Consider the following 12870-nt stretch of genomic DNA (forward strand, 5'->3'; position numbering starts at 1 on the left):
AAGGCCACAATCCTCAATTCATCCATATACCAACAATTCATCATAAATAGATATACAAAACCATATAAATCAACAATACAATCCGATCTAAACACAATTTCATCAACATTAAATCATAGGCATTAAACCCACTTCATTAGCAAATTCTAGGTTTTTAATGAAAACATGAGTTCTTGAAGAAGTTTCATATAAAAATCATCTTAAAATCATAAATAGAACTTCAATTCACCAATATAATGACTTTGAAAACATTTTACCCATGAACCCATACCTAGAATGGAAAATAGAAGTTTTGTTCTTTGAAGACTTTTGAAACCCTTTTGAATGGACTCCTTGAAGGAAAGATCATCAAGGATCAAGGGTCACCATACCTTTGCTATGATCTCCCACGAAATTTGATGAAGAAAGCCTTGAATCCAAAGCCCTAGCTCCCACTTCTTCTTCTTCTTAATGGAGGATTGTAGAGAGGGAAATGTTTTAGGGATGGGAATTGAACTAATGGTATCTAGGAAATAATATATGTCCTTTGGAAGAATGGTCCAACACTTAGAAAAAAAATGAGGCGGGTGAACAGTAACCACGCCTACTGGAAATTGCCTTTTCCTGCTGAACAGATTTTACCAAAATGGGCATAACTTCTTCGTCCGAACTCCGAATGAGATGAAACGAAGTGCGTTAGGTAGCTAACTCAAAGGGCTTTCCATGGATTTATTATTGTCCACCCAAATAATTTGTGTGCTAGGAGATATGACCCTCCAAAGTAGACCCTCGAAAAAGGCTTTACTTGGAAATTTCGGATTTTGATACGGTTGCTCTAAAATTTGGGTTAGACCCATTTCCCACTCAATTTGACCCCCTAAACAAGAATATGAAGTCGGATTTTTGAAAAACGAAACGGATCTTTTTATATACAGCTAAACAAGTTTCCGGTAACTTCCGAAGCACATTTTAAAGAACTTTTTGGGTCAAATTCAAATATAATCATTTCATTAAGTTCTCGACTCCAAACTCACATGTGAGGCTCTAGTTTCACTCTATCATTTTCCGGGTCGTTACATAAGGATACATCTAAACCCACAAAGTTTCCTTTCATGGCATCAACCCAATTATATCAATTCTAGGTTAAAATCATGGCATAGGCATGGATACATGTAATTATACTAATTCTATCATAAACAATAATAATCCATTCAATTGGATCAACAATCAACATAACCCACAATATTGGAAGAAACCCTAACTAGAATTGGGAAATTCTTCATCAAATTGGGGGAATTATAGGGAACTCCATGGATGGAAGATGTCCATGGATGAAGAAATATCATACCTTGATCACAAATCCCTTACAAGCTTGAAAATTGGAGACTTGATCTTGATCTAGCTTCCTCTTCTTCCTTCTTCTTCCAACTTCTAGAGAGAATATTTGAGAGGATGACTTGAATGTGGGGTTTTGGGGGTTAAAAATGTTTATATAGATGTCCTAGACTTAGGAAAAATGACACCACTTTGATTTAATTAAAATCGGAAAGACCCAATTGCCCCTAAAAATAACTGCCCGGCCACGACCGACGGACCGACGGTCCGTCCTGGTTGGCCGTGGTTCGTGGTCAGAATCTATGATTTTGGGGTCTCAACCTATGGACCCCAACCACATACCGTGGTCTGATCAACAGTCTGTTGGTCAGGACCTCAATTTAAGCTTGGGCAAGCCAACTACGGACTACACCTACGGTCCCTAGGCGGCCATCGTGGTTTGGTTGTTGCAGCACCTGAAAAGCTATAGTTTGACCTTTTTGATACGGGGTGTTACATTATCTCCCCTTGGGATAATTCATCCTCGAATGAGATACTAAGAATGTTTCTAGACAAAAGACTCAAGACTAGCAGCCCATCATGCATGCAACATATCAAAATGTGCACAACTAAGGAGGAAACATCAACTCCAATTCCAATCTACTTAATGCACCTTAAGGAGGTAGGAACTAAATCTAACAACCTAATATGCATGAAATTTTTAGATTTCATATATTTAAGGAGGAACTACCTTCTCCCTCTTAAAACATGCTCAACACAATCTCATGGAGCTCATATGCAATTCAATCTCAAAAAACATATCTACACCTGTTCATCAATTCATTTCATGAAGTCTATATGCAAATCATACTCAATGCACTAAAACATAAGGATAATCAATCACATAAACTCATTTTCTTTCAAACACAAGTTTTCATGAACAAGCAAAACATAAGGAATTCATGGGAACATTGAAATCACACATGACTTCAAATCATAAGACAAACCAAGAGAAAACTCATGACCTAAAGCTAGAGTAGAAGGAAATAGAAGGGGATATCATGACTTCATATCGGCCCCGGCCTCCTAAGTAAAACCCTCAATTAAGTTGTTTCTCCATAATACCTTCACAGAAGCAACTTCCTTGTTTCTCAATCTCTTAACTTGCTGGTCTAGAATCTCAATTGGTACTTCTTCATAAGAAAGACTTTAATCAACTCCCAACCCTTCTAGAGGAACTATGGATGTCGGATCTCCAACACACTTATTAAGCATAGAGACATGGAACATCAGATGCACTATTGCCAAATTATTTGGCAAATCAAGCTCGTAGGCAACCTTACCAACACGTCTCAAGATTTGATATAGGCATATGTATCGGGGACTAAGTTTCCCTTTCTTCCCAGATCTCATCACACCCTTCATGGGTGAGATTTTCAAATAGACCCAATCATTAACCTCAAACTCAAGGTCTCTCTTTCTAACATCGGCATAGGACTTTTGTCGGCTTTGGGCCGTTCTCAACCTTTCTCTAATAAGCCAGACCTTTTCCATAGCCTCATAAACTAGCTCGGGTCAAATCAAGGCTACCTCAACCACCTCAAACCGTCTTATGGGAGATCTACATCTCCTACCATAAAGACTTTCAAAGGGGCCATACCAATACTCGAATGGTAACTATTATTATAAGTGAACTCTATCAATGGCAAGTGATCATCCCAACTTCCCTTAAAATACCTGACACATGGATCTCAACATATCCTCTAAGGTTTGGATTGTTCGCTCTGCTTGCCCATCGGTTTGTGGGTGAAAAGTCATGCTAAGCTTCACTTTGGTGCCAAGACCCTTTTGGAATGACTTCCAAAACTGAGTACCTCTATCGGAGATAATGGATAAGGGCACACCATGCAATCTTACCATTTCCCTCAAATACAACTTGGCATAGTCTTCCGCCACATAAGAAACTTTGACGGGAATGAAATGAGCTGATTTCGTCATTCGATCTACTATAGCCCAAATCGAATCATATTGTCGCCTAGTGCGTTGCAGCCCCACTACAAAGTCCATATTCATATCTTCCCACTTCCAAGTAGGAATGCTAATATCTTGGGATAAACTTCCTGGTTTCTGATGCTCAACCTTTACTTGTTGGCAATTTGGACACTTAGCCACAAATCCCGCAATATCCTTCTTCATCTCATTCCACCAATAGATCTCCTGCAAATCATGGTATGTCTTGGTGGCTCTCGGGTGAATAGAATACCGAGAACTATGAGCTTCTGCCATAATCTGTTCCCTTAGCTCATCAAACATTTAGAACACAGACCCGACCTTGGTATCTAAGTACCCCTCTCCCTCTAGGGAGAAAGCCTCAATGGACTTCTTGAGTACCGCTTCTTTCAATTCTACCAAAATTGGGTCTAGACATTGTTTAGCTTTCATATTACTAAAAAAGATGATTCAGAACCATTATGGACCACAACACCACCCTTGGCGGAGTCTACCAAGTGAACACTCAATCAGGCCAATCTATGCACATCTCGTGCCAACTCTTTTCTATCATCATTCACATGAGCAAAACTACCCATAGACAACCTAATAAGAGCATCTGCTACCACATTGGCCTTTCTGGGGTGATAAAGGACACTCATGTCATAATACTTCAATAACTCAAGCCACCTTCTTTGGCGAAGATTCAAATCCTTTTGACTAAACACATATTGTAGGCTTTTGTGGTTAGTGAACACATCTACATGCACCCTATATAAATAATGCCTCCATATCTTTAAAGCAAAAACCACCGCCACTAATTCAAGATCATGGATCGGATAATTCTTCATGAACCTTAAGTTGCCTTGAGGCATAGGCAATAACCTTTCCATTTTGCGTAAGTACACATCTCAACCCAATTCTTGAGGCATCGCAATATACCACAAAACCATCCGTACCTTTTGGTAAGATCAAAATTGGAGCGGAGGTAAGTCTATCTTTCAACTTTTGAAAACTCTTTTCACATGATTCGGACCATACAAACTTAGCCTTCTTTTGAGTCAAAGTTGTCAATGGAGAGGAAATAAAATAAAATCCCTCAACAAATTGTTAATAATAACCGACCAAACCCAAGAAACTTCTAATGTCGGAAGGTGATAGAGGTCTAGGCCAACTTTTGACCGCATCCGTCTTCTTAGGATCTAACTCTATACCCTTGCTTGACACAATATGACCAAGGAAAGCTACCGATCTTAGCCAAAATTCACATTTGCTAAACTTTGCAAAAAGTTGTTGTTCCTTAAGGATTTGCAATACGATCCTCAAATGATCAATATGCTCATTCTCACTTCTTCAGTAGATCAAAATATCATCGATGAACACAATCACAAACATGTCAAGGTATTGTCTAAACACCCTATTTATCAAGTCCAGAAATGTCGTCGGAGCGTTAGTCAAACAGAAAGAAATTACTAGAAACTCATAATGACCATATTGGGTTCTAAAAGCCATTTTCAGAATATATTCCTCTTTCACCCTCAATTGGTAATAACCCGATCAGAGATCAATCTTGGAGAAATAACTTGCCCCTTGAAGTTGGTCAAACAAATCATCAATATTTGGAAGTGGATATTTGTTCTTAATGGTCACATTGTTCAACTATCGATAATCGATACACATTCTGAGTGAACCATCCTTTTTCTTAACAAATAATATCAGAGCACCCCATGGTGAGATGCTTGGTCGAATGAAACCTTTGTCTAACATATATTCTAACTGTTCCTTTAACTCCTTAATTCTACCGGTGCCATTCTATAAGGAGGAATAAAGATAGATTGCATATCCGGAAGAAGGTCGATACCAAAATATATTTCCCTTTCGGGAGGAATACCGAGTAGATCATCTGGGAACACTTCCTGAAACTCTCTTACAATAGGGACCGACTCAAGAGAAGGGGTTTTAGAATCTACATCCCTCACCCTCACTAAATGGTACAAACAACCCTGAGAGATCATATTTCTAGCTTTAAGACAAGAAATAACCCGACTCCTAGGCATGTAAGTTCCCCCCTTCCACTCAAGGATAGGCTCATTTGGGAATTGGAACTTAACCACTCTAGTTCTATAATAAATGGAAGCATAGCATGAATGCAACCAATCCATACCAAGGATGACATCAAAGTCTAACATGTCAAGTTCTACCAGGTGAACAAGAGTAACTCTATGGGATAAGGAGACGGGACACCTTCTATATACCCTCTCAGCCAACACAAAATCACCAACAGGGGTAGAAATAGAAAAAAGGCTCTAATAGTACATCAGGAAGCACATCAAAACTCATAGACACATAATGAGTCACAAAGGAAAAAGTAGCACCGGGATCAAGCAAAGCATGCACATCAATTTGAAAAACTTTTAACATATCGGTCACCACATCGGGGGAGCTCTCTTGATCACCTCTAGTATGGAAAACATAGAATCAATTTTGCTTAGGAGCACTAGCACCCTAACCACTTGGATTGGATGAGAGGTTGGGTTGAGCCCTATGACGAGTATCTCCCTTATTATTAGCAACTGTGGGACAATCCCTTATCTTGTGACCCATCTTTCCACACCCAAAGCAAGCATTGGAGCCTGCTACACACTTACCCTCATGATTTTTCCCATATTTAGCACAAGTAGGCATGGAGGATTTACTACCATCTCCTTGAGGTTTAGGGTTAGATACCTTTTCATTGTTAGGCCTTGGAGGAGCATTTGAAGAACCTTTCTCGGAAAACCTTTGCCGAAACCTCAAATGACCTCGTCCACCGAACCTAGAATGTGAGAAGTTACCATCATCCGTTCTTGCCCTCTTTGCTTCCCTAGATTTTTCCTTAAGCTTTTCTTCCTCAATTTGTTGGGCATGAACCATAAGGCGAGAAATGTTCATATCATGACCAAGCATAGCAATGCGACATTCTTTGATAACCAAGTTGAATACCCCCGACACAAAGTTACTCATCTTGGTCCTACGATCCGCCACAATAGAAGGAGCATACTTAGATAGTTGAGTGAACCTCAAAGAGTACTCCCTCACACTCATATTTCCTTGCCGAAGGTTGATGAACTCAAGAACCTTGGACTCTCTCATCTCTAGAGGGAAGAACCTATCAAGAAAAGCACTTTTGAACCTCTCCCACTTATAGGACCCGCTCCTTTCGGCCTTGCCTATTTTCATTGATTAAACCAAATCTGAGCAACCCCTTTGATTTGATAAGCAGATAACTCCGCTTTCTCTATCGGTGTCACCCCATAATAACAAGTATCTTTAGACCTCATTGATAAATTCTTTAGGATCTTTCTCAACTTTGGAGCCATAAAATTCTGGAGGGTTCATCCTTGTAAATTCCCTCACTCTTGCTGCCGCCATATCCATAGTTGGGTTCACGAGAGCTATCACATCTCTATTGGCTTGGGCTGTCACGGCTTGAGCCAACACTTGGAACGGCGACCCAAACTCCGCATTGATTTCTCTGTCAAAGGATCAATTGGAGCTTGAGGAGGAGCTTGGGGAGGAACTTCTTAACCCACATTGTCTGCCACCATCCTTCTAGCATTAGCCCTTCTAGTAGTCATATCCTGCAAACCATCAGGTAAGGGTTAGGAGAAATACTTTATAGGGTTAAAACCCATGGCACAACATAGAGAAATGAAGAAGTGAAGTTTCCTAAACATCTAGTAGCCTCTCATTCATAAATGTGGTGTGCTTCATACTTATGAACAAGACTCTACTTTATGTGGTTTGAGACATCCTAGAACTATTTTAAACATTGTGCTTTGATTACCAAGTTTGTCATGACCCAAGGGTACCCCTAGATGTAACAATGCGTATAAGACCCCGAGAGGCCTTATACAAGGCACTTAACATATCCTAACATAAAGTAAAATAAATGAGCGGAAATTTAAAACTTTTCAATACAATCAAAGTCTTTATAAAACATATCGGAAGTGTAATAATATTATCTCAAACCATATAAACATCAAGAATATAATCTTGGGACACAACCCATACAATAGTCCAAGACATAAAAGAAAAACATTAAAGAAAGTGGTGATCACATCCTCGAATCCAATGAGGACTAACCTATATTCACTTCCTTGAGCTACTATGATCCTAGCCACGAGAATGAGTGTCAATGTCGCTGGACCCTACATTTGATTAGAATGTAGGCAAAGTATGCATAAGTACAATCAAGTACTAGATATGATATCTAGCATAAACAACATAAACATCATGGTTAGTCAATACAACCCATAAGCATAATCAATGCACATAAATCAATCATCATAATAAGAAAGGAATATTTCTCAAGCAACCTTACTCATCCTTAGTCAAGACTTGGGTAATCCGCCTCTAGTCAAGCTTAACTCATGGAAGGCATCTCTAGCAATAATCCAAGTTATTCATTCTTTTTATCATAGTTTCATTATTCATACTTACTTTTAAAGACGTGAGGATTCACCCCTTGCCTAGCTTATAAAGACTAATGGGTACTCACCTCTTGCCTTACTTAAAGGATAATGGGTACTCACCGCTTGCCTTACTTTAAGATATAATGTGGGTACTCGCCTTCACACTATTTATCTTATGATTTGGGTACTTGTCTCCACATCATTCATCATATAATGTGGGTACTCGCCTCCACATTAGTTAATACGGATCACGAGTACTCGCCTCCACATTAGTTCATACGGATCATGGGTCCTCGCCTCCATGTCTATTCATCATAATAAGAACAAGGGGGCTCGCCTCTTGTTCAATTCTAAGGAATAGGGGAATCGACTCACATCCTTTCACATAGAGGTCAAGGGTAATCGCCTCTAGCCTCATCCATTACATAGTCTTTTAGTCTAGATTAATTTTAGGTGAGCAATCCTTTCAACCTAGAATCATTCATGTGAGAAAGCCTTTCACATTCATACATTAATAATTAGCAAAATTCATTTGCGAAGTATCCCTTCCACCACAATAACATCAATTACTTACTAATTCATATCCTAAGCGTTAATCTCAAAGACCTAGATTTCATGATCATCATCTAAGCTTAATTCTTAAGCAATTCTAATCATAATTCATCAATCCTATAAGGATACATCTAAACCCACAAAGTTTCCCTTCATGGCATCAACCCAATTATATCAATTCTAGGTTAGAATCATGGGATAGGCATAGATACATGTAATTTCATCCTATAAACATGTAAATATACTAATTCTATCATAAACATTCACAATCCACTCAATTGGATCAACAATCAACATAACCCACAATATTGGAAGAAACCCTAACTAGAATTGGTAAATTTTTCATCAAATTGGGGGAATTCTAGTGGACTCTATAGATGAAGAGCTATCATACCTTGATCATAAAGCCCTCATAAGCATGAAAATTGGAGACTTGATCTTGACCTAGCTTCCTCTTCTTCCTTATTCTTCCAACTTCTAGAGAGAATATTTGAGAGGATTTTCTTTTGGGATTTGAGAGGATGACTTGTATGAGGGATTTTGGGGGTTAAAAATGTGTATATAGGTGTCCTAGACTTCGGAAAAAAGACACCACTTTGATTTAATTAAAACCAGAAAAGACCCAATTATCCCTAAAAATAACTACCCGGCCACGACCGACGAACCGTGGATGGACCTATGGTCCGTTCTGGTTGGCCATGATTCGTGGTCAGAATATATGATTTTAGGGTCTCGACCTATGGATCCCCAACCTTGGACTGTGGTCTAACCAACAGTCTGTTGGTCAGGTCGTGGGTTAGTACCTCAGTTTAAGCTTGGGCAAGCCAACCAAGGACCACACCTACGGTCCGTAGTTCACTCCACGGGCTATGGGTGGAAGGAGTGTTTCGGCTGCTGGAGCACCTGAAAAGCTACAGTTTTCCCTTTTAGGATAGAAGGTGTTACACTGGGTGAATGGAATACCGAGAACTGTGGGATTCTAGCAAGATCTGTTCCCTTAATTAATCTACATTAGGAACACACAAACGACCTTTATATTTTTGTACACTATTTTCTCCTTGGGAGAAAGCCTCTACGGACTTTCTAAGCACCACTTCTTTCAATTACACTAAGGTTAGATCAAGACATTGCTTAACTTTCACATCCATCACAGAAGATGATTCTGAACTATTGTGAACCATGACACCACCCTTGGTAGAGTCTACTAACTGAACATATCAAGCTATTGTCTAAACACCCTACTCATCAAACCCATAAATTCCACCGAAGCATTAGTCAAACCAAATGAAATCACCAAAAACTCATAATGACCATACCAAGTTCTAAAAGTTGTTTTTGGAATATCATCATCCTTCACCCTTATTTGGTGATAACCTGACCTAAGGTCAAACTTAGAAAAGTAACTATCTTCTTAGAGTTGGTCAACACTGAAATCTATTTCCCTTTTAGGGGAATACCGAGTAAATCATCTGGGAATGCTTCCGGATACTCATTAACAATGGGGACTGACTCAAGAATCGGGGTTTCGAAATCCATATCCCTCACCCTAACTAAATGGTACATGCAACCCTTAGGGATCATCTTTTTAGCCTTAAGAAAAGAAATAAACTGACCTTTCGACGTAGAATTTCCTCCCTTCCACTCTAGAACAGGTTCATTCAGAAACTGAAATCTTACTACATGGATTCTACAGTCAATAGAAGCATAACAAGAGTGCAAAAAATCCATACCAAGGATAACATCAAAATCTAGCATGTCAAGCTCTACCAAATCAACAAGAGAAACTCTATGGGATACTGAGATGGGACACTTCCTATAGACCCTCTCAACCATCACAGAATCACCAGCAAGAGTAGAGACAAAAAAAGGATCTAAAAACACATCAGGAAGTACATCAAATCTCATAGCCACATATGGCATCATAAAACACAAGATAGCACCGGGATCAAGAAAAGTATAAACATCAAGTTGAAAGACTTCCAACATACCGGTGACCATATCAGGAGAACCCGTTTATTCACCACGAGTCTAAAGTGCATAGAACCTATTTTTCTTGGGAGCATTAGTACTCGAACCACTTGGACCAGATGAAGGATATGGTTGAGCCTTACGACGACTATCTCCCTAATTCTTAGCAACTGAAGGACAATCCCTTATCTTGTGGTCCATCTTACCACAACCAAAACAAACATTGGAACCCGCTAGACATTTGCCTTCATGCTTTCTTCAACACTTAGTACAATTTAGAAATGAAGACTCACTACCACCTCTTTGAAGTTTAGGGTTAGACACCCTCTTCTTGTTGAACTTAGGAGCATTGGAGGAACCTTGCCTGGAAAACCTTTGTCTATACGTAGGACGACCATTTACATTGGACCTTGCATGACAGAAATTACCATCACCGGTTCTAGACCTCTTTGCCTCCCTAGACCTCTCCTTAAGTTTCTCCTCTTCAATCTGTTGGGCATGAATGATGAGACAAGAAATATCCATGTTATGGACAAGCATAGTAGTACGACACTGTTTCACTTCCAATTCGGACGCACCAGAAAGGAACTTTCTCATCCTTTCCCTAGAGTTGACAACTATTGATGGAGCATATTATGACAATTGAGTGAACCTCAAAGCGTATTCTTTCACACTCATGTTTCCTTGTCAGAGATTGATAAACTCAAACACTTTTGCCTCCCTCATATCGAGAGGAAAGAACCTATCAAGAAAAGAATACTTAAACCTTTCCCACTATAGGGGACCCACATCTTCTGGTCTTGCTTCTTTCCATTGGTTGATCCAAATTTGAGCAACAACTTTAAGTTGATAAGCGACCAATTCCGCCTTTTCTACCGGAGTCACTCCCATAATAGCCAACACCTTTTAAACCTCATCAATGAAATCTTGAGGATCTTCATCAACCTTAGAACCGTAGAATTTAGGAGGATTCATCCTACTAAAATCCCTCAGTCGAGATGCCGCTGTACCCACATTTGGGTTCACGGGTCCACAACTTCCCTATTGGCTTGGGCTGTCACGGTGTCACAACCCGAGCCTACACCCCGGATGTGAGATGAAGTACACGACTCCGAAGAGCCTCATACAAGCCTCATAGCATTCATAACATAAGACATATGAAATAGTGTAAAATTTATAGCTTTTCTTTAAATCCATATAGTCAAAAATATCATTTAAAACAACGGAAGTCTACTTGTCTCACATGGCCATCTAAAAACATCTTGAATAAAAAGTAGGATCACGACCCTTACAATATAAAGTATAAAAGTATCTAATACAATGAAAGACATGAAACATCAATAAAGCACTTGTCCTAGGATCCATGAGGACATACCACAAGCTTTGGAAGAACTCAACTCAAGATTGAACTAGAAGAAATCAACTCAATTGCCGGAACCTACATGAAATGACCCAAAAAGTTCATAAAAATGTGCTTCGGAAGTGACCGGAAACTTGTTTAGCTATATATATAAAAAAAAAATCCGTTTCATTTTTCAAAAATCCGACTTCATATTCTTGTTTAGGGGGTCAAATTGAGTGGGAAATGGGTCTAACCCAAATTTTAGAGCAACCGTATCAAAATCCGAAATTTCCAAGTGAAGCCTCTTTCGAGGGTCTACTTTGGAGGGTCATATCTCCTAGCACACAAATTATTGGGTGGCCAATAACATATCCATGGAAAGCCCTTTGAGTTAGCTACCTAACGCACTTCGTTTCACCTCATTCGGAGTTTGGACGAAGAAGTTATGCCCATTTTCGTAAAATCTGTCCGGCAGGGTGTCCGGGTGTGAACGGCATCCTCTATCCTAAGTTGGGGTTATAGATTGGTTGGATCATGCATACACATACGATATCTACTATTAGTATAGATTTACTTAAACATGTTTTGACTTCACTTTGATCATGCATCCTCATATTGTTATTCATAATGCCTATGAAACTATTTCTTGTATTTCGATTGTGTCCTTGTCTATTATTGTGTTGCACCCCGCATACTTAGTACATTCCAAGTACTAACACATATTTTGCCTACATGATGTCACCATGTAGGGACCGGAGCTACTCTTGATCCTTCTCTCCATTCACGTGGCTAGTACGGTGCTTATCCGAGTTGTTGGTGAGTCCTCAATGATTCGAGGGCTATGTTATGTTTCCTACTCCTATGTTTTGAGACTTTAGCTTGCAATTGTATTTTGACTATGAGGGGAGCCGGTAGTATGTCATGGCCCCGTCCTATCTATGTTCGTAGAGGTGTGCGTTGGACAAGTATTTTGTAAATGAGCTTGACTCTTGTTCTATGATGTCATTTTGAAATGGTTTGCCCTTAGTCCCTATTTCCCGTTAATTAATGTTGAATGTACTTCCGCGACCAATGAAGTGTGATGACAAGTTTGAGAGGCTTGTTTGGGGTTCCTTCGGGTTCCTCATTCGCCATGTCACGTCTAGGCCCTAGGCTTGGGTCGTGACAAGCTTGGTATCAGAGCACTAGGTTGTTAAATCCTTGAAGTCCAACACACCGCGTTGAGTAGAGTCATAATCATGGTTGTGAAGCGTGTCACGACTATGAATGGGA

The sequence above is a fragment of the Solanum verrucosum genome, unplaced genomic scaffold (assembly GCF_900185275.1).
Source record: "Solanum verrucosum unplaced genomic scaffold, falcon-dt-bn FXZP01000898.1, whole genome shotgun sequence".
NCBI classification, from domain to species: Eukaryota; Viridiplantae; Streptophyta; class Magnoliopsida; order Solanales; family Solanaceae; genus Solanum; species Solanum verrucosum.